The sequence below is a fragment of the Mytilus galloprovincialis genome, chromosome 7, assembly GCF_965363235.1.
Source record: "Mytilus galloprovincialis chromosome 7, xbMytGall1.hap1.1, whole genome shotgun sequence".
In the NCBI taxonomy this organism is placed as follows: Eukaryota; Metazoa; Mollusca; class Bivalvia; order Mytilida; family Mytilidae; genus Mytilus; species Mytilus galloprovincialis.
Genome location: NC_134844.1, coordinates 34,769,201 through 34,791,561, shown reverse-complemented (window position 1 = coordinate 34,791,561; position 22,361 = coordinate 34,769,201). Strand labels below are relative to the sequence as shown.

Genomic DNA, 22,361 nt, shown 5'->3' with positions numbered 1-22,361 from the left:
CTATATTGATATTCAAAACAAATGTCGATAAAAACGAGTGCTTGGGTCCCTGCCCCAATGAGCGTAATAGAAATTGCTTAACAGATGCATGGTAATGAGGAAAACTTAACAATATGACTATTCACATAATAGTAATAAAAGAATACATCACATTTTTGTTTATAACGTATCTAACATATCATGATGTGATAGTTTAAGCAAAATAACTGGGCGAGATGATATTCAGCTTTATTGTCCGGCTACTGACACAGCTACAAATATAATAACGCCGCCAATACCGCAACAAATGGTAACGAGGATAAGGATTCTAGCTATATTAGCTGACCTTCTTGCTTCGTCGTATTTCATTTCACTTGACTGACTTTGAGACTGTGAATAATAAAAAGGAATCGATTAGTTACAGAATAATACATAACCGATCTGCAGTAACATTGAAATTAACAGAATACATTATTTTTGTTCCTTCCGCAACCTATTGATAACTTAACTGCAGTTTGTTGAAATATTTCGGATTCATGAGGTAGTAGATTTATGGTTTCGATTTTAACATATTATATCTTAATCATGCTAATGACAAATATACATTTTCCTGGGTAATTGTTTAATTAGTATAAACTACATACCGAATAGCGACTTAATTTACGGTGTTTTTATGTTCGCTTATATTCGCTGATAGAACAAAATCGCCAATTAAAAATTTAACATGTAATGGTAATCTAAAATAGTTTTGAATCAGCCTGAATAGTCATCCCCAAATTATTTGTACACACTATTTAATGAAAATGGCGTAGTTTACATCTGCGAAAAAAAACCCGGTAGATCATTATAACTGGTTCACAAGGAACAATAATACTACACAATTTTTGAAATTGTAGGTCACATATTTAAATGTATATGTTCCACTCAAAAAGGCTTCAATCCTGTTTTGCTGTTTCCATTTGTTTGGCACAACTGATTGCATTGTTATACTAGTATCTTATTTATAAATATTTTTTAAAATTTTATAATTGACCTTTTCTTTAAATAACCTTCCTTTTGAAAGCTACATCTACATTTCACCCTATGCTAAATTAATAAGTATTTGTTAAGTAATGGCTGTTGATGACATATGAATAAATTGATTACTCCTTTCTCATTTGTTTGCTTGATGTAACACATGTTGCAACTTATATGATATTTAAACACAATTATATTTTACCATAGATGCCGCAATAATCGCTGCAATACCAGTACACCAGCAACAAAAGAAACAGGTCAAAATCGCTGGTGTCATATAGCTGTACGGAGCTGGATTAATAAGTACTACTGGTGCAGCTTGTGTCTGACACACCTGTAAAATGATGATGCACATCAGGGTAATCATTCACAGAAGAATAGTACTTTCACTGCTATTTTTCATTGATATATGTGTTATTCAGACCATCAGGGTATATAGCTATCAGGTACCAGGATTATAATTTAATACGTCAGACGCGCGTTTCGTCTACATAAAATTCATCAGTGACGCTCAGGTCAAAAATACTTATAAGGCCAAAATAGTACAAAGTTGAAGGGCATTGAGGACTCAAAATACCAAAAGTTGTGCCAAATACGGCTAAGGTAACCGTATAGTACGGTGTCATGTGTTTGAATTTACATATATTATCGTAATTTTTTTTAATCAGAATCTGTGTAAGAGCAATAAAATAAATAATGGTCGTAAAATATATATTTCTGGAAAAAATCTGCTACATTACGTTATCTTTAATTGATGAATGCCAATACAAGAAATATGTATTTCAATTCACCATAGATTGATCAGTTGCTGTCCTTCCATTTTTTCTAATATTTGAAACGGTACTTACCACTACATTAGTAGTTGTGGTGTTCATAATTGGTGGCACCATCTGGGGTTGCTGAGTATACCCATACCCACTTGAAGCGTCACTGAATCCTTCTTTTGAAGGCTGTGCTTGAACGAAACCATGTGGGTTCTGTTGAACAAATTGATTAACATATTGTTGCCCTTGTTGTTCCAATAGAGGCTGATTCGGCGGATGATATGGCGGAGGGGGGTCATTAAAGCTCGCCATGCTTTCAGATCCTATTGGATGTCCTGTAATTGATAAAAGTACAAAAACAAAAGGAAGATAATTTCACAAAAAACAACATCTCAACCCAATTGTTCTTACATGATTTGCATACTAAAATTCATGAAAAATGTTGATCTCTGTTAGAGTATGAAGAGGGACTTAGTTGGTTAGTCTATATAATATGAGGAATAATACTAGAGAAATAGTTGTTAGAAATTCTTGTTAGACTATGTTGTCGAAACGTCTTTCATAACCTACTAAGAAATAAAAATGTTATTATTATTCTAATGAATTACTTAAAGAAACACTGCCTTAGAACATGGAAAAATGAATAAAATTACAATGAAAGAATTGTCCACGATATTTCGTGAAACATCTCAGTAAAACAACATGATGTTATATGTCTGAAAACTTTAGCGAATAGTTGTGTCATTGGCAATCATACCACATCTCCTTAGTCTTAAATGTTTTATCAATAATTTTAAAAATAACTTATATCTTAAGTTTTGTTTCACTTTCGTTTTATTTCATTTAATCGGGGATATTGCCATTGATAAAATGGATAGCTGTAAAGTTATAATCCAAATACCTCAAATTTCGATAAAGATTTTAATATTGCACAATCCACTCAACTAAACATCTGATTACTGTAGATATATTCTAGAGCAAGTTGACAAAGAATGTTAAAGTAGCAAGGAAGATCCACCTTTATCGAAAATTTTATCTTAATGGATCACTGCAGTTGTTTACCTTCAGAAATTTACTTGGATAAAAATATCAATTATTAATTTTGTGAGTCCGAAGTACTGGTCTGAAATTACATACGTTGTCTCATTGGCAATCATACTACATCTTCTTTTTCATATATACATTAGGAACACTAAAGCCCAAATATTTGAAAGCCAGGGATGGATACATACATAGATGTGTTATGAGCTCATAAAACAAAACCAGAACTTAAAAAATCACATAGTTCAAGTAAGATCATAACTTTGCCTTCGGGTTCTTCCTCTCTGAAAAAATCTGATAGTATTTATACGTTACGAGTGTATCTATGAATACAGTTGTTATTTTTTTCTCTGAATTTTAGTTCAACTTAAGATACAAGTAAACTAACCATACTTGTGATTCAATTTTTTAATTGTTGATGGGTGTCTGTAATAATTGATTACACAGAATATAAAAGAATCTATAAGAGTGTAATTGGCAAACTTAATTCTTTTTTTTTTCAGTAATTGTCGTTGATTATGTCTGTCAAATTTGTTTTTCCTAAACATTTTTCTTATGCCTTAGTTGTTTAAAATGTATTGTTTGGTTTGACATTGTTCATGATAGAACAGCCTTTCATTGATTTTTACATTGTTAAAGGCCATAAAGTTGCATATAATTGATGGCATCTTCTTTATCTGAATTTGGGTGAATAGTTGTCTCAATAGCAATCATATCACATATCCATATTTTTGTATTAAAATCAGTTAAACACCTATGGGTATGTCCTTACATTTTTAAGTACTTAGCCCGAAATCTTTGACGTCATACACATATATATATGTTGGTTTTGAGAATTTGGTTTCAAATTACGTGCAAAATTCATTTTCTTTTATTTCATAGCAAGTGTTTCGGCACTGACATGACATATAGCAATCCTTCGTTTGGTCATTTAACATACTCAAGTTTTTATACATCAATGTTTATTTGCTATGAGTGTTTTACGTAAAGATACATTAACATCGCACCAAATTTGTATTATACATCTCTTTTATAGATCAATATTTGATGATAATTTTGCCATAATTGGGATACCACCGATGGGTTAACAATTGAAGTACAAACTCAATAATATATAAAAAATTATATACACATACTGTTTAACAATAGAATCGAATTCATAACAGTGTGGCTGTGGACATTGATTGGCGCACTTTAATATCCCATTAACTAGGACAGATTAGGTGAACGTTCGTCTATAACTCCCATTGCTCACGACGTCCTTAATATAAACATTTAAACCGTGGGGTCACCAAAGGTTCTCAACGCCTATATAAAACAAGAGGCTCTCGAGAGCCTGAATCGCTCACCTGGTAAACAATGCCTTCGGCCATGTTTTTTGACGAAATAGAAAATAAAACACAAACTTTATTTTATACACCCTACTGATCATTCAAATGAAGTTTGGTTGAATTTGGTTGAGTAGTTTTAGAGGAGAAGATTTTTTAAAGTTAGCAAATATGAAGAACAAATTGTGAAAAATTGTCAATAAAGGACATTTACCCCTTAAGGGGTCAATTGACAATTTTGGTCATATTAACCTATTTGTAGATCTTACTTTGCTGATCATTTTTGCTGTTTACAGTTTATCTTTATCTATAATGATATTCAAGGTAATGACCAAAAACTGCAAAATTTCCTTAAAATTACCAATTAAGTGGCAGCAACCCAACAATGGTTTGTTTGATTCATCTGAAAATTTCTGGGCTGATAGATCTTGACCTAATGAACATTTTTACCCCATGTCAGATTTGCTCTAAATGCTTTCGTTTTTGAGATATAAGCCAAAAACTGCATTTGACCCCTATGTTCTATTTAAAGTAAGGGCGGCCATGTTTTTTGACGGATCAAAAATCGAAGAACACACTTTGTGCAGGATAATCTAAGGAAATATCATGCTAAGTTTCATTCAAATCCATTCAGTAGTTTCAGAGGAGAAGATTTTTTAAAGTTAGCAAATATGATGAACAAATTGTGAAAAATTGTCATTAAAGGCCATTTACCCCTTAAGGGGTCAATTGACAATTTTGGTCATATTAACTTATTTGTAGATCTTACTTTGCTGATCATTTTTGCTGTTTACAGTTTATCTTCATCTATAATAATATTCAAGATAATGACCAAAAACCGCAAAATTTCCTTAAAATTACCAATTAAGTGGCAGCAACCCAACAATGGTTTGTTTGATTCATCTGAAAATTTCTGGGCTGATAGATCTTGACCTAATGAACATTTTTACCCCATGTCAGATTTGCTCTAAATGCTTCCGTTTTTGAGATATAAGCCAAAAACTGCATTTGACCCCTATGTTCTATTTTTAGTAACGGCGGCCATGTTTTTTGACGGATCAAAAATCGAAGCACACACTTTGTGCAGGATAATCTAAGGAACAATCATTTTAAGTTTCATACAAATCCATTCAGTAGTTTCAGAGGAGAAGATGTTTGAAAAATTGTTAACGACGACGACGACGGACGCCAAGTGATGAGAAAAGCTCACATGGCCTTTTAGGCCAGGTGAGCTAATAATTCGAAATACTAATCAGGAATTTGTGTTTTGATTTATATTGATTAATTAAACGTCCTTTACTTGTGTTTTTGTTTTGTTTCGACAATCAATTTTCATAATAAGATATCGCAAAGCCATGTTCTTTCAGAAAAAAGAATGACCTATTACTGGCTTTAAAAGTTGCAATGCATGTATTGATTGATTATCTTTTTCGGATGTCAAAGCGATTTAACAATTGCGATTGTCGAGTTATGTAATCTTTTAACTTTTATCTGGTCTAATTTTATTTTAGAACGAATGCATAATCCACTTTCAAAAGTTGTGCAAATACGAAACATAAAGACAAAATATACTTCTGCCCTGTCTTTTTCGTACTTGAAAGTTATTGGATAGTAAGAAAGCTATTTGGATTAAACCTTGTGAATTGTGCATGCATTTACGTTATTGTATTGGCAAAATGTATCATTTGGTGTATATAGGAAACTTAAACCGTTCTGCTATACTGCTACTATACTTGCATGTGAAAAACACTTGGCAACAGAAACGCATTCATCTTATCTATATAAAAAAATCGACCCAATTTACATGGAAATGTACGTCTTCGTGCATTTGTGATCGCAAATAAAATATGTTCCGGACCTTATGAGTATTTGGACCATACGTGTATGGTTGGACCATATTAGTATACCCTTATGGTCATGATATATGCGTATGGTCCAAATACTCATATGGTCCGGAACACATACATGATATTCTGTGCGTTGTCGGTCGTCTATTAATTTTTTTCTTTTGTTGATGGATTTGACGTCTTTCTGTGAGTGATTATTTGTTCATGACTTAAAACTTACTTGCAAATAATTTAAAACCAAGACTTGATTGATAAAAATGTCCAAACAAACCATGATTTTTTTTAAACATATGATACATCACATCCATTGCAAAAGGCTAAAATTCGCCAGGTCTTTAATTTTAACTAAGTGAGTTGACTAAATTAATGTTGCGGACTATTTTCCAATTTCCATGCGGTTTCTCTTTTTTTTTCTCGCTCATCTTTTATGTTTGTTTTTTTCATCCCAATTTTATCGGTGATATTTATACAATTCCTAATGAAAATATGTTTTATCTATGTGGAGATTGGAATAGCCGATGTGGTGATATGCTAGACTATATACCTGGCGTAGATTCCTTACCAGAACGAAATGTAGTTGATTTTAAATGTAATACGTATGGAAGCATATTTTGCGATTTTCTATCTGATATAAGCTGTTGTATACTTAATGGCCGAAATACGATTCAAAACGACTTTACGTACGTATCTACTCGAGGATCTAGTGTAGTAGATTATTGTATAGTACCTTACGAAAAGTTACAAAATTTTGAAAAGTTTAGTGTAAGTCGTGCAAGTACTTTAGTCGACACTGTAAATGGTATCGGAAAATATGACTTAAAAGGAATTGTTCCAGATCATTCCATGTTAACATGGGAGATGTCACTAGACTTTTTAGTGACTGAAATAACACGTGAAAATACCAAACAATCTGTTAAGACGAAGTACGACATACAAAACATACCTCAGGACTTTCTATTAAATTCGGAAGCTATTCGTGACTTAAACAAACTTATTTTAGACCTTGAAAACTCAAATAAGTCACAAGTCGATTTAGACCAGATGTATTGTGAATTTGTTAAAGTTGTAAAATCAGAGATGTCAAGTAAACTTTCATGTAAAACATATATTACGGATGGATTTAATAACAAACGCCGTAGATGCAAAAAACCATGGTGGAATGAAGAACTAACCGTTTTATGGAATTGTGTTTGTAGTGCCGAAAAAATATGGATTAAAGCAACCTGTAATAAAAGTACGTTACGTCATAATTATGTCCAAAAGAGGAAACATTTCGATAAAGCGTGTCAACGTTCCAAACGCCAATACTGGTATAGTATGCAAGATGAATTAAAGAATTTAGAAGATAATCCAAAAGAATTTTGGAGGAAAATCGGAAAAATTGGAGTAGGAAACAACAGGCAAAGTATTCCAATGGAAGTGAAACTGGAAGATAATACAATATGTACCGATCCAAAAATTGTTTTAGATAAATGGAAATGTGATTTTTCAAATATGTTAAATTCCGGAAATTTATATGAAACTACCGAAAAAGATGTTAACAGTTGCATAGTCTATCACACTTCATATTCTTATTTTAACATGCAGTTAGTTATATCTATGATAAGAATGAAAATTGAATTGTCATTGAGACAAAAACCCAACCAAAGAGCAAAAAGAAAAGAAAAAAAAGCCCAAGGCAACATGTAGATCTTTCGTATCAAGGGAATTGCTATAAATATATTTATTTCAGGTTAATAGTATTAGGCCATACTCAAGTTATAAAATAGATCTTGTCGTCAACTTTTGCAACCAGCTTCTATGTTTCTATAATGCACTGTTCATCTTTTTTGGGCTTCGACTTTTCCATTGGACAGACAATTTTGTTTTCGACTATTTTAAAAAGATGCATTTTTTTACAAAATCATACAAGTTAGGAGTCTCTGGCCTTTGGTAGTGTTGTATGTTAATTAATGTTTGTTTATTTATTTGTTTAGGAAATAAATATGACGTACATTTTCACTGAACTAGGACACTTTTTATAATAGTTTTTTCGATATCGCTCGGGCAAAAATAATCACGAATATAATGCCTACCCATGTTAAAACTATAAATAATCAATTATTTCTTGAACCTACCATTTTTTTTGTCTCTGTTGGATTTGTGTGGCATTAAAAAAAACCGGGTATAAACTACACAGTGCAGCTTCCAACAAGAATACAAGATTTATTGATTTTCAAAATGCGACCAAAATTAAAAATTTGCTCGCAGCGGAAAAAATTTAACAGTTTGATTTTCATTGAAATAAAATAATTGTTATGATTAACATACCGTTACTTTTTCCAATATAAATATTCGAACTATTTTGTTTGTTGTTTCCTTTATAAATTTACATCATTTTTAAAAAGACCACGCGTCTACGATATTTAGAAAACTATAAAAGCGATGTTCATTATCTTTCTTTTGCTGTAAGTTTAATTTAGTTATTTTGTGGCATAATTGCCATCTCGTATGTTTTAAATTTGAATAAAGAAGATTCAGGTTGTCTTATACGTCAATGATACATACAAAAAAACCGATAACAAATAAAATAAGGTGCAACATTCATTCTCCATGAAAAGAATACATCACATGGATGTAATTTTTGTAAGAAAAATACCAATTTCGTGAGAAGTTGTGTGTTGGACTTGAAGAGCCAAGGCAAACTGACAAATATCTGAATGAACGAATCGATGTATGGTATATAAAAAAAAACAAAGCCCACATGGTTAGCATTGAATAAATAGAAGGCCACTCTTAAATGATCACAACGTAGAAGTTTTTGTTCTCATAATCAATAAGATATTTTCTGAAATAACGCGGGTCCCCATTAACTTAAAAGTTTTTTTGGTTTTTTTTACCATGAATAAACTTTTTTTATTATTATTATTTATTGATATCAGCTCTGGACATTAATATTCTTAAAAGTGAAACTGTTGTAAGTGATGGTATAACAATTATTTAAAATAAATTCCTTAAATGATTTGTGAAAAGAAAATTTCATTTTATGTATCAAAATGTGTAACAAATGATTATTTAAATCCCCACTTGAAGGCCTCCGATAGACTGAGTGAGCATAAAATCATCGCCCACGACAAACAAGTTATAAGTAAACTTTTCAGTACAATTACTAATAAACGTTTTACCGTCGACCACACTGTTATGAATTTCATTCTATGTTAAATCCAAATGAATCAGTTGTCACTGATTGACACCGTCTAACAAGTTCCAATGTGTAGGCATAGGGAATATAAAAATGACAAATGTATAGCGAGTTAAATCAACGTGACAATACTGTGTCCATTATATTGTTTCTTCTAAGTATTTTAAGTTTATGTCAATAAAACCATTTTTACTACAGGAAAACAAGCTACAAGTGCACAGATAACATGCATATTTAGTGTATATTCCGTTAACAAATCTGAAAATCTATTTGAAAATACTATAATATTTCATATAATGTTGACATACTGTCTGTTGACCTAATTTCTGCTGAAAGGTAACAACTTAGTACAATATCATAAAATTGTACTAGATTTATTAAATATACAGTTTCATAAATCTTAGTTCCTGTAAGAGGAAGGCTTCTTAAACTGAATTTATATTATAGTACGGAATTCTGTAGTAGAGAATTGATAAGAAGTAGTCACTGGATTCGGAAACGATAATCAACGAGCGACGTCAGTCGCGAGTTGATTATCGATTCCGAATCCACAACTTCTTATCAATTCTCTCACTTAAACCATTGATTTTGATTTTTTTTTAACTCGGAACCTAATAAAACGTATCCCTTACGAATTACAAAATCTCAATCATTTTTTCAAATAAAGTGATTAAATATTCACTATTCGAAGTGATTTGTGTTCTTCCATGGATGGATTATTTCAAAGGTGAAATAAAAAAATACTGTTCCCAAATTAATTTTACTGTTTGAATCAAATAAATACACGAATTGCAAGAACAATATTGAAGTTACAAATAATCATCATAAATCAAAAACATATTTGAAAACGGTTATATGTTAATCACTAAGTAATAATATAGCAATCGCTTTGTAATGATAATTGCAATTTAAAAAGTTTTGAACTAACCCCTTAAAGGAAAATGTATAAATGTATGAGTTTGAGTAAAAACAGCTCATCAAAAATTGTGTAACAATGAATCTGACGATGAAAATATATTTATAACTCAGTCAAAGTTCTGTGATAATTCTACTAAAAGTGATGAGGATTTAAGTGGCAATTTTTTACTAATGTATGAGGATATATCATCAGCTTCTGAAAATGAAGCTACTCTTTAAAAAAAGCCGATTTATGAGGATATATCGTCTGCGTCAGATGAAGAGTTAATGTGCACTTTAGTAGATCGTGTAGACTCTGACTTACGTAATAAGCCAGGACCATCAAGGTTGAGCAAGATTGTTTCCGACAACAAAATAGAGGAACTTTCTGATAGAAGGTCAGTAATTTATATTCCTTTTTGTAACATATATTATTTTCAAATTACCCCCCACCCCCCACCCTCCATTTCTTTTGTATTCATTAAGAATATTACAAGATTACACTTGAAAGACCCCTTTCCGTACTTAACCTAATGAGGATTGAAATTTTGAGAAACGAGTCCAGAATAAGTGATATAAATATGTTTGCGTCATTTTGGTGCAAATTATCAAGATACTTATGTCTATAAAGATCTCTAAATGAAGGAAAATGGATAAAAAAAGTTATATAAAAAGCTCACTGAATAAGTTCCGACTTGCATGACTGTTATGAAAGCTTCGCTAAAAAAAAAACCGTTTAAAACTGAATTTTCAGCGTGTCTATTAAAAAGGAAGGTGTGGTATGATTGCAAATGACACAACTCTCTACAAGAGACCAAAATGACACACAAATTAACACCTATATAGGTCACCGTACGGCCTTCTACAATGAGCAAAGCCCATACCGCATACTATCGTTTTTTCTTCTTTTAACTTATAAAAACAACTACACAGAAATATGAAAAGCCATAATTGGGAAAACTTAAAAAAGAGTACCACAAATAACTAAAACATAAACGAAATATTATTTTTGGATTGTTCAACTATCGTTTCCGAATCCACTACTTTTTTTACTTCTAACAAAAATTGATGTATTTGTAACATAAACTTAGCCCTGAGCCCAAAAGTAAATGTATATTTGATTGTATTTAACTCGAAAAACGATTTACATTATTCAACTTGTTATTCTACCACCTTTCCGTATGAAAAATAAGGAAATGTGGTATGGTTGCCAATGAGACAACTATTTTTCAGAAATGTAAAGAGGTGAATGGAATCAAATTAAGTGTAACTGTTAAACCTTAAACAATAAGAATAAAATTTAGAATGGAAATGGGGAATATGCCAAAGAGACAACAACCCGACCATAGAAAAAAACAACAGCAGAAGGTCACCAACAGGTCTTCCATGTAGCGAGAAATTCCCGCACCCGGAGGCGTCCTTCAGCTGGCCCCTAAACAAATATATGCTAGTTCAGTGATAATGAACGCCATACTAATTTCCAAATTGTACACAAGAAACTAAAATTAAAAATAATACAAGACTAACAAAGGCCAGAGGCTGAGCGTAGCTATGTCAGGATTTTTTTTTTACTTTCCATGTATTTTTTCTAAATATTCAATAATGTATGACCTTCACCTGTCTCAAAACACCAAGCAATTTGATTGGTTGTCTCTTGAAACTATTAAATTCCCCTTTCCAAAAATTTGATATCAAAGGGACTTTCCATTCAAAGTGTTTTAGCCAAGAGAGGTAACTCTAATTTGTTTTTGTTCAAATCATTGAATGATTGACACTTTGCTTTTATAGTCTGTTTCTTCAAATTAGTTCTGCAAAGTTAAAGTAACATTTTATTGATAACAATATATATATTGATTGTTTTAAATATATATTGAACACATATTAAAATATGATTTTTACAATCTTAATTGCGTTTTTTTTATATTGGAAAAATATGTATCTACATTTTATAACATGATTAACAGCCAACTGTCTTTTTTCATGATACACATGTCCGAAGTCATGACTCTTATGCTGTGAAGTTGTCGCTTGTTGATGTGTTGGCGTTTCTCTTTTTTAAATACTGGTAGAATATATCTATTTCAATACCCTTTATCATGTTTATAACTAATTGTTCGGTGTGAGCCAAGACTGTGATGAAGAACGTACCTTGACCTATAATGGTTTACTTTTATAAATTGTGACTTTGACAGAGAGTTGTCTCATTTGCACTTATACCACATCTTCTTTGATCTATTATGTTATAATGCACCTTGTATTATAAAAAAAAAAATGTAAATAAGGAAGCGCCGTTTCTTGTTGCATATCACTTCTGTTTTTTATTTATTATTTTGTACATAAATCAGGTTTATTCTTTTCTTCATTCTTATAAATCATTTTATAAGTATCAATTAAAGGCATTTCAATTACTATGGAGTATGGATTTTTCCCATTGTTGAAGGTGCTATGATAAATTGCTCAATACATATTGAAACCATGAATTAAAAAATGCAATCACATACATTTTTTCTTTCATTATAGAGGTCTGTTCCTTAATACTGTTTAGTTGAAACGGTTTTGTTATTTAATATAAGCCAGATCTCCAATTATATACTTATAAACGAATGAGAGCTGTGTGGAATTTATGGATAAGTAAAAATAATGTTGTATTTTTTTTAACAACATTGACTACACATGAGAGTGTTGCAAATACGATAATACTATAAATATCAACAATAGTGACAGATTAGACATGCTTGACTTCACTCGGAATATGTAAAATACAAGATGTGGTATTATTGCGACGGTGATATATCCACCAAACCCCACAATGTCACAGCTATATTCATTCACAACTGTAAGTTACTGTAGTAAAGCCTTTAGTTTACGCAGTAGTGTAGCGTTGAAAAAATCTTAACTATATATAAAAACATCAAATGTTCCAAAAATTGGTGAGTCAAAAATTTATATATTTCAAAAAAGACAAAAAAAAAACAAATGTTGATAAATATTTTCGTAAACCTAATTGTAAATACTACTATTTATTAATTGTTGTGTAATTTATCATAATTAAATATTAGGTTAAATAATTATTAGTATAATTGAAATAACAAGCTTATTCAAGGGAGATAACAATTGCAGTTCTGGTCCATTCTTGTGTAGATTTCGCTCACAATAAATCACAATAAATCTATTCATTCATTAGGCAGCAACCATTTGATTTTCTGGGGGGGCTATGGTTTTTTTTTCTGTGCAAGTCGAAAACAATTTTTTTTTTTCAATTTTAGCATTACATATAGTGGCAGCTGAGGGTGAAACAAACAAATTATTTTTCTCAGAATCAAAAACAAATTATTTTTTTCTCCAAAAACTGGAAACAAACTTTTTTTTCCAAAAAAAAACATAGCCCCCCCCCCCCCCCCCCAGAAAATCAAATGGTTGCTGCCTTAATATTTACATCATGTACTATTATTATTGTTATTATAACAATTTATTTTTTACACAAACATGTACACCCCCCTCTTTTAACGAGGATCAATCGACAGCTGTTACTTTTGATTAAATAAACACTGTCGTTATTTAAAAAAAAACAGATTTATATTGACATGATGTGTATTGAAGTTCACTGAATACATGTGTGGTTGAATCAGTATTTGACCCCATACTACACATTACAACCGATGGAGTAACCAGCTAATATATCGGTTTACTCCTGGTTTGCCCACTTTTAATTCTACCAATTATCTATTAGTTATGAAAATAAAAAGGACAAAAGGTTTAATGAGCATACAATTGTATAGTCTGTTCCAACTTAGGTAAATAGTTTGTGAGTGTTTTCCAAATATTCAGGTTGTTTTATTGTATAGCAAAATAATAAAAAAATCAAATATTTTTCTCAGTAATTTAATATCAATTCAATCAATTAATTCAACATACATATACAGCAAATAACTAAAAAATGATATTCAGTTATAAAAGTGTCTTTATGTTCATTAGTTTCTGAATGATTTTCATGATAGAAATACATTTATACACTGAGTACTCATTTATTGCAAACTTTATTTAATAAATTAATTAATTTTATAAATGCATTGCATAAGGAAATCAATTAAGCACAGAAAAGTAATAAGGGCACTACATGTAAAATGATGAGAAATACAATCTTTTATATATACATCAAAAGTAACAAAACATTTAATATATTTGCAAAGTCACAATTAACAATAATTCACTTTCACATTGTTCGGTTCAAATGGAGAAGATGGGATGTTGCGTCAGAGTAATCTACCACGTTGATGGGTCATTGTTGGTATCTGTATATGAGTCTGGTGTCTAATTACTCTGTATGGTCGTCTTTATGGTGGGCGGGTTCCTCCTGCTGCATACTGGATAATGTTGCATTCTGTTAGTGCTTTTGTCTTCTTCAGTAGCTCAATGATCTCGTAGATGTTTGGGTGGGCGTGTTTGAGTCGCTTCTTATGTTTGTTGTGCCATCCTTCCAGGTGATTTGTGTATGGTGCGGGGTCCTTCTGTGTAATAGTGGTTCCATAGAAAGCGGTAGTTTTCAACCCCAAACTCTGTCACGTAATCTGTAAATGAAATTGTAGCGGGTATGTTTTCAGTTTCTCTAATGTCTTCTAAAGTGTTTAGCTGAACATCGTCAACAAGGTGGGGTGGAACAAGATGTACCAGTAGTACTGCGACTCGTCGTATCAGTTGAGTAATGTCTTCATTTTCTTTATAATAGGACTGTAGTCCATATTTCTGTGCCTTTCGCCATATACACTAGGTGAAGAAGCAGCCTTTCACGGTTACCCCTGGACATACTGTCTGTGTTGCGTTGTTGGTTGCTGTCTCGTAGTCAATAGATAGTGTTTCTGGTTGAAGCTGTAACTGGTGTTGTTGATCAATGGCTACTGAACAGTTGCATTTATATTCTAGTTGTTAAATTTAATTGGATAATTTTATATTTTACTAAATTTTGAAACAGTGTATTGTATTGAAATTAAAAAAAAAATAAGTTGAGTAAATTAAAAGATATTCAAATGAGATTTATTCTATTTAATCTTTAGTTTCATTATTTTACTTTTCACCTTTTTTTCAGAATGTACCAATAATTAAAAATATTTGTCGATAAATTGAAATATTTATTCATTTTAGTACACATTTTCCCTATTTTTTGAATAAAATACATTATCCTGCCAAATATATATAAAATATAGAATTTTTTTGCACATTTACCTTGATTTAATAGCAGAATATCATATTATTTTTTAATTTTACAGGTAAAATATAAGGTAAAAAACATGACTATAATTCAGAAATAAACTATAATTGTTAAAACAACAATTCCCTCTATGTTTACATATACATGTAATTAAAAGTGGGCAAACCAGGATGACACCTTTACATATACATGTAATTAAAAGTGGGCAAACCAGGATGACACCAATATATCCACCCCCCTTTTTAAACAAAGCTAGTTACTCACACTAGTCTATTCAAATATCTTCATTTATGCTTTCATACTAATATATTAACTGATTACATTAATAAGGTGAGTTGTTATTATATCAAATATATTTCAGCCATTTACACATAACCAAAAAAAAAAATAATGGACTATAATGTGAAGGGAGACAACTATCGACATCTTTTTGAAAAAGATTCATTTAGAGATCATTACACATTTTACTTAAAATTAATTGATATGAAATGTCTTAGATCATCATTTAGTACATGTCTTTAAAAGGTTTTTGAAGGGAGAGACGATAAACAAATTAATTTGCCTGTATAATTCAACAAGACGTCACCGTTGATTCATTTCAACAAAAAGTAAACCTTAATAACAACACTTTGACACTTTTGTTTGTTACAAAACATATTTAAATCGTTCATATTATGCTTAAAGATTGTTACAAAAGTGTAATTTTGAGAAAGTATCGCTTGCCTACCTCAGTTTAGTGATCGGTCAAAATATTCTCTGTGGAAAGTAAAACACGTGGTATCGTAAATGGTTCAAGGCCAAATTTGTTATATAGTTATCGTTCTTGAAGAACTCTTTTGTGTACCTCCTTTGGTCTCCTGACGATGCTAGGGCAGAGCGTCCTGACTTGCGACAGGCGCAAAAATGCGTCTTTACCGTAAAAAAATTAAAAATCTGACGTGAAATCCGACCCTCTCCATATAAAAAAGAAGATGTGGTATGATTGCCAATGAGACAACTATCCACAAAAGCCCAAAATGACAGACCTTACGGCCTTCAACAATGAGCAAAGCCCATACCGCATAGTCAGCTATATAATGCCCCGATAAGACAATGTAAAACAATTCAAACGAGAAAACTAACGGCCTTATTTATATAAAAAAAAAATGAATGAAAAACAAATATGTAACACATAAACAAACGACAACCGCTCCACCCCACTCCCACCACCCTTAAGAAGTTAAATGGTCGTTTATTTATAGGCATCATTAGTAAACATTCAAATCAAGGTCTTTAATTTTGGGCTGATATGTAGAAAATCACTCAAGTTAACATATCTAATTTTACTAATAAGTTATCATTTGACATGCAAAAAAAATCCTTTCGTTCGGGATAAATCTCAACTTAAGTAGTTTTATGCATATTAGCCCTGGTATGTATATCAAAGCAAGTAAAGTAAAGAACAGTATCTAATTTAATTTCGGGTTACATATATACACAATAACAAAGAAAATGATCTTTTAACTACTAAATTTTGTCATTTTTATATTCAAAAGAACGTTGGAATAAACTTATGAAATAAAGTAGATGATTATCAAGTTTAAACGGCTAATTGTTTAATCGTTACTCACCAATGTAGTCCAGGCTATAGTAATCACAATATACACTTATTTACAATTTTGGAACATTGTAGGTGTGTTCGAATAATAATTGTCACTTTAAATTCACCTAGTATACTAGTCAACAAAAGAAACGATACAAGGCATTCACGTTTTTTCCCATATAAAATGAAATATGATACACTGTTCCTAGGTAAATACTTGACCAATTGGTCTTATCTTAGTTATCAAAAGAATCGATTTAAGACTATTGAAAGACAAGATTTTATTTACTAATATGTTATTTCAAAAATCATATGTCTTACCTAAAAATTCCAAAATCGATATCAGAAATTAATTTTTTCAAACTTCAAACATGCTCTGCTAAATATTTTGAATACCTTTGCAGATTTTGAAAACTTGATTCTCATCTTCGAAATAAAAATGCCGACTTTTTTGTCTTTATGTTCCGCAAAAAAAAATTGACCCTTGTATTCAATAAGGCAATAGATCTAACTTTCTAATTTGGAAATATTATTTTTATCATATTTATTTGCTTCGTAAATGATTTCTTGTCATTTTATAATTGAACAGTATTTTCTAGCTTTATTATTTTATTATAAATTTGGGTTTAAATTTGTGTCTTGTGTCTTGTTTCTTTTGTCAGCTAGTATATTATACCATACCAGAAAGAAATGCACCACCCCTTCAAATTGAAATCCGAATATCAATTGTATGATATGAACTGTACAATGATAAAAATACCTCATAAGATAAAAATTTCACATCAAAATTTCTTTTTTTTTCAGTTTAGCTGACAGTACTAAAAAGAAAATTAAATGGTCATATAACCTGTTCAACACCTGGATAACCCAAAGAAATGCAATCTCCGTCTTAACATAATTATTATTTCGTCAGAGCTAGAAGTCATGACAAAGGACCAATTGTGTTCTGCTCTCTCTGTTCATATGTGAGATAAAAAAAGAAAATGGAGAGGAATATCCCGGTCAAACCTTTATGAAATTTTGATAAACCTACAGTTGTATTTAGAAGGAAAGGGGAAATATTTCAAGTTTTTAAACGAAGATTGTTTTATCCAAATTAAGAACACACTTGATCACACGATGAAAGAACGAGCAAAAACTGGGTTAGGAACACATAAGAAAAAAGCACAGGAAATTTCTTATGATGAAGAAAATATACTATGGGAGAAAGGAATTTTAGGAAATAGTACACCGCAGAAACTTCTTGATACTACTATTTATTTATTTGGCCTAAATTTCGCACTTAGTGCTGGAAAGGAGCATCGAGATCTACGAATTGAAAATAGTCAAATATCAGAACACACAGACACCAATGGTGATTCCTACCTGGTTTACAGAGAGGATGTTTCTAAGTCTAACCAAGGCGGGTTAAAATCTAGAAAGTACAAACAAAAAGTAGTTTTTGCGTATGAGAACAAAGAAAATCCCGAGAGATGTATTGTTAAATTTTATAGAGACTACATATCTCATTGGTAAGTTTTATATAGCGACAAGGGTTTATTTGCCAGTATACCTTTTTTCATGTCGAAAATTTACCTTAATATATAATTACCTATACAATATGAATAAGGAAATGTGGTATAACGCAGATAATTGCCAATGACTCAATTATCCGTCAAAGATCAAATAAAGTTGATGTACGTGATTAAAAAAATGTTTATCATTCAGAACATGAATTCCTTTCCTGTTTATAGTTGGCCATAAAATGCACAGGCATGAAAATTTATGATAAAATTCAATTAAGTAAACTAAAGTCTTAATTTATTACAAAACAATTTTAGAAAAGAATAAAACAGACACCAATCAACAACAACCACTGACGGGATAGGCATATACAAGTAAATAAAAAAAAAAGAGAAAGGGAGAGGCTTAGTAAGTTCTTAGAATTTATTCCAAACATATTATTAAGTGTTTTGTATTTTTCAGCCCCGAAAAAAACCCAAAACATGCCTTTTACTTGAAGCCCTTATCAAAACCGACTGGACAAGTTTGGTTTGCTGCTATGCCCGTGGGTATAAATATGCTGACAGCAACGATTGCAAGGTTATGCAAAGAAGCCGGACTGAAGGGATTCAAATCCAACCACTCGCTTCGTGCCACGGCTGCTACTAGGTTATATGAAGATGGTCAGGACGAGCAGCTAATATCTGAGATAACAGGCCACAAAAGTAATGCAGTTCGCGAATATAAAAGAACAAATACCGAAATGAAACGAAAGGCCAAATAGACAATCAACAGTAAGCCATCAGAACAAAAGAAACACCGTTCAGAACTACAAATTAACAGTGCACCGTCTACCTTTCAAGTGGATGGCAATAATATCAACATCCCGCTTCAAGTTAATTTTGGGAATTCAAAGTAACGTGTGAAGGATTTTTACTCGATGCTGTTAAATAAACAACTCAGTTTTGGACCAACTATCATTCTTGGGAAATACATTGATGTACATGTATAAATATCTGATCATTTTCATAAAGTGTCGTATAAAGAAGAATGTATGCGAGTGCTTATACTTTATTAGATGTAGCCGTTAACCGTTACAATGTTACCAATGACTTTTTTTACTCAATGCATTAGAAATAAAAATGAAATGTGCAAAAGAGACAACAACCCGATAAAAGAGCAGAAAGCAAGCATTTTATTTAATTGACTTTCCAACCAAATGAATTATTGATGGTTTTGTTAACTATTCTACGGAAGCGTGTTAACGCCACAAAGGTTTACGTTATAACGCAAGTATTAGAAACACGTTTTAACTGTGGCGCTAATACGCTTGCGTATAATTCTTCTGTGTTCTGTACTGTCAACATTTTTTGTTTATTGGTAAACATCAGTCATGTCTTCACTTGTAATGTAATCTACTCACTCATTTCTCATTCAATGAACCAGTGAGTAGTATTATATTACAAATTAGTCAAATCTTCAGTGGATTCTTGAAAAATAATCAACTGTTTCTTGAATAGATGACATAACAACAATGGTTTAATCTTAGAGGAAATCTGAAATTTCTCTCCCTAACACCAAAGAGCAGAATGACGTTATGTGTGAAGTACTTAACCGCAAGTATTTAAATTCATCCTGCAACCAACTATTTTTCAAATATCAGGTAAACAAATAAATGTTTTTATTATTTGTATATTTTAAAAAAAAACGTCTTCTGTTACCCGCTTTCATGTTGAGCAAGTAGTAATATAGATATTTCCTTGTGTGTAACAGTTTATTTTGGGGTCCCATGTGCGGTCTTCGTTTCAAATATGTCTACTTGTTTGAAAAATCAGTCAATTATTTGGATTTTAACAACTAATGCTCAAGTACCTGGTGTAAAACTCAGGATAAAAACAATATGTGTACATTGTCGGAAATATAAAATGTATGTGAACTTGCTACGACAAAGTAGAAAAGCTCTGTGAGCCTTGCTTTTCATCCTGTTTCTAAAGCTTGTACACATAAGTTTCATATTTTCTGACAATGTACATAATGTATTGTTTATTTAAAGCAGTTGCAGGTGAGAGTGTTGTTGTAATACAATGCTGTTCATACTTTTATCATTATTTTGAACATGAAAGTAAACAATTGTACCATATCAAAATATAACTGGTTGATTCTGCACATTTTTTTGTTTATTTTTGAACAGTACTTAATGTGATGTAGTTGCAGAAAGTTTAGAACTTTTGTTCGGTAATCTAGTATGGAGTATATCAATACTAGTGAGGGTAAATGTGCATTTTAAAATAATAAATGAAAAAATTCAATTGTTATATTATTAATTAACAAGAATTGGTTCTGTTATCAAAGTTTTCGACTACTATTTTGGAATAAATTTTCCAAAAGATGGATTCATAATTGTATGTATCCATATCCTTTTTCTGTCAAAAAATCGAATTCCCCGTTTTCTTTATATTGGTAAATTATTTTGTTTAAAGTTTCAGGTGCATTATCATTCAGTAGTATGTGTCTGTATATATTGTTAATAGTTATCAAAGGCACCAGGATTATAATTTAATACGCCGACGCAAGTTTCGTCTACCTAAGACTCATCTGGGACGCTCGGATCAAAATAGTTATCATGCAAACAAGTACGAAGATGAAGAGCATTGACGACCCAAAATTCCAAAACGGTTGTGCCAAATGAGGCTAACGTAATTTATTCCTGGGATAAGAAAATCCTGAGTTTTTCGAATAATTTAAAGTTTTGTCAACAGAAAATTTATTAAAATGACCATATAATTATTATTCATGCATAATTATGTCAACACCGAAGTTCTGACTACTGGGCTGATTGCAATACCATATTATAGAGATATCTTGAAGTAAAAAGGTCATCAACAAGTGTCTATATATATATATATATATGTTACTTCATTTTTTATAAGGATGGTATGCCAGGATATGTTTACCTTAGTTGAATACAGAATTGCCGCGATAGTGATGCACATCAGACAAAATAGGAGAGATTCAATGATTGACAAACTAAAAAGTTTCAAATGGCTATACGCAATTATTGTCACCGTATTGCAAACAATATACTGTTCAAAATATAATTTATCATACAAGTATGAATTATAAATTGAAAGTAAAATGCAGATATCAATGAACCTTAATTTTCTAACCTAAAGAGACAAAATGTACTTTTGACATAATTTATATTTTAACATGCATTGTGCCTATTAGATATCAGGAAAACAATTATAATGTATAAACAAAGAAAGGGAATAATTTTCTTGGGGAAATGCTCATATTATACACTGTATACCAAAAAAACTCTGAAATGATAACGAGGACGAAAATTATTTGGAATATGACACAAATACATTTACTTCATTCACCATGAAATCATGTTGAACAACTAGAAATGGCGGTTACACAACAACATAGAATTTCAAACGTTGTAAATACCTTTTACTCTAGCTCGTGATTGCAGTATATATATTTCACGTCCAAAATCACACTGCTTAATATATTAAATTTGGTAATCCACCGAAGGCCATCATTATATATTATTGGACAACAAAGCTTTGTAACACACATATGATCGCACTATTTACGTCGTACAGAACCATAAACAGAAGCAGACGATGTCTATTGATTGGAATAAATTTAAGCAACGAAAAGACAGCTGCCATCAATACAAATATATTAATACGCCATTAACATATATAAACTTCACATGTGAACTAGTTGCTAATGTTTTCTAAATGGCTTGCTATATTTACATTTTTACGCCGATCAATTGGTCATTTAAGTTGATATATATATTATAAAAATAAAATTGAGAATGGAAATGGGGAATGTGCCAAAGAAACAACAACCCGACCATAGAAAAAAAACAACAGCAGAGGGTCACCAACAGGTCTTCAATGTAGCGAGAAATTCCCGCACCCAGAGGCGTCCTTCAACTGGCCCCTAATAGTCCGGCGGCTTCATGAACAATTGTGCACAACGTGTTACAAGCATGAAACTTGGCACAAACCTTCCTCTAG

At 31.3% G+C, this 22,361-nt stretch overlaps 1 long non-coding RNA gene across 1 annotated transcript; it reads right to left on the bottom strand.

Moving 5' to 3' along the window:
- Positions 1-206: 206 nt before the first annotated feature.
- Positions 207-21,944, bottom strand: LOC143082850 (uncharacterized). The gene is made up of 4 exons (XR_012980489.1): positions 21,778-21,944; positions 1,845-2,095; positions 1,199-1,330; positions 207-369 (listed from the first exon to the last, which is right to left on the bottom strand). It is a non-coding gene; the product is annotated as an uncharacterized LOC143082850 (long non-coding RNA).
- Positions 21,945-22,361: the final 417 nt, after the last annotated feature.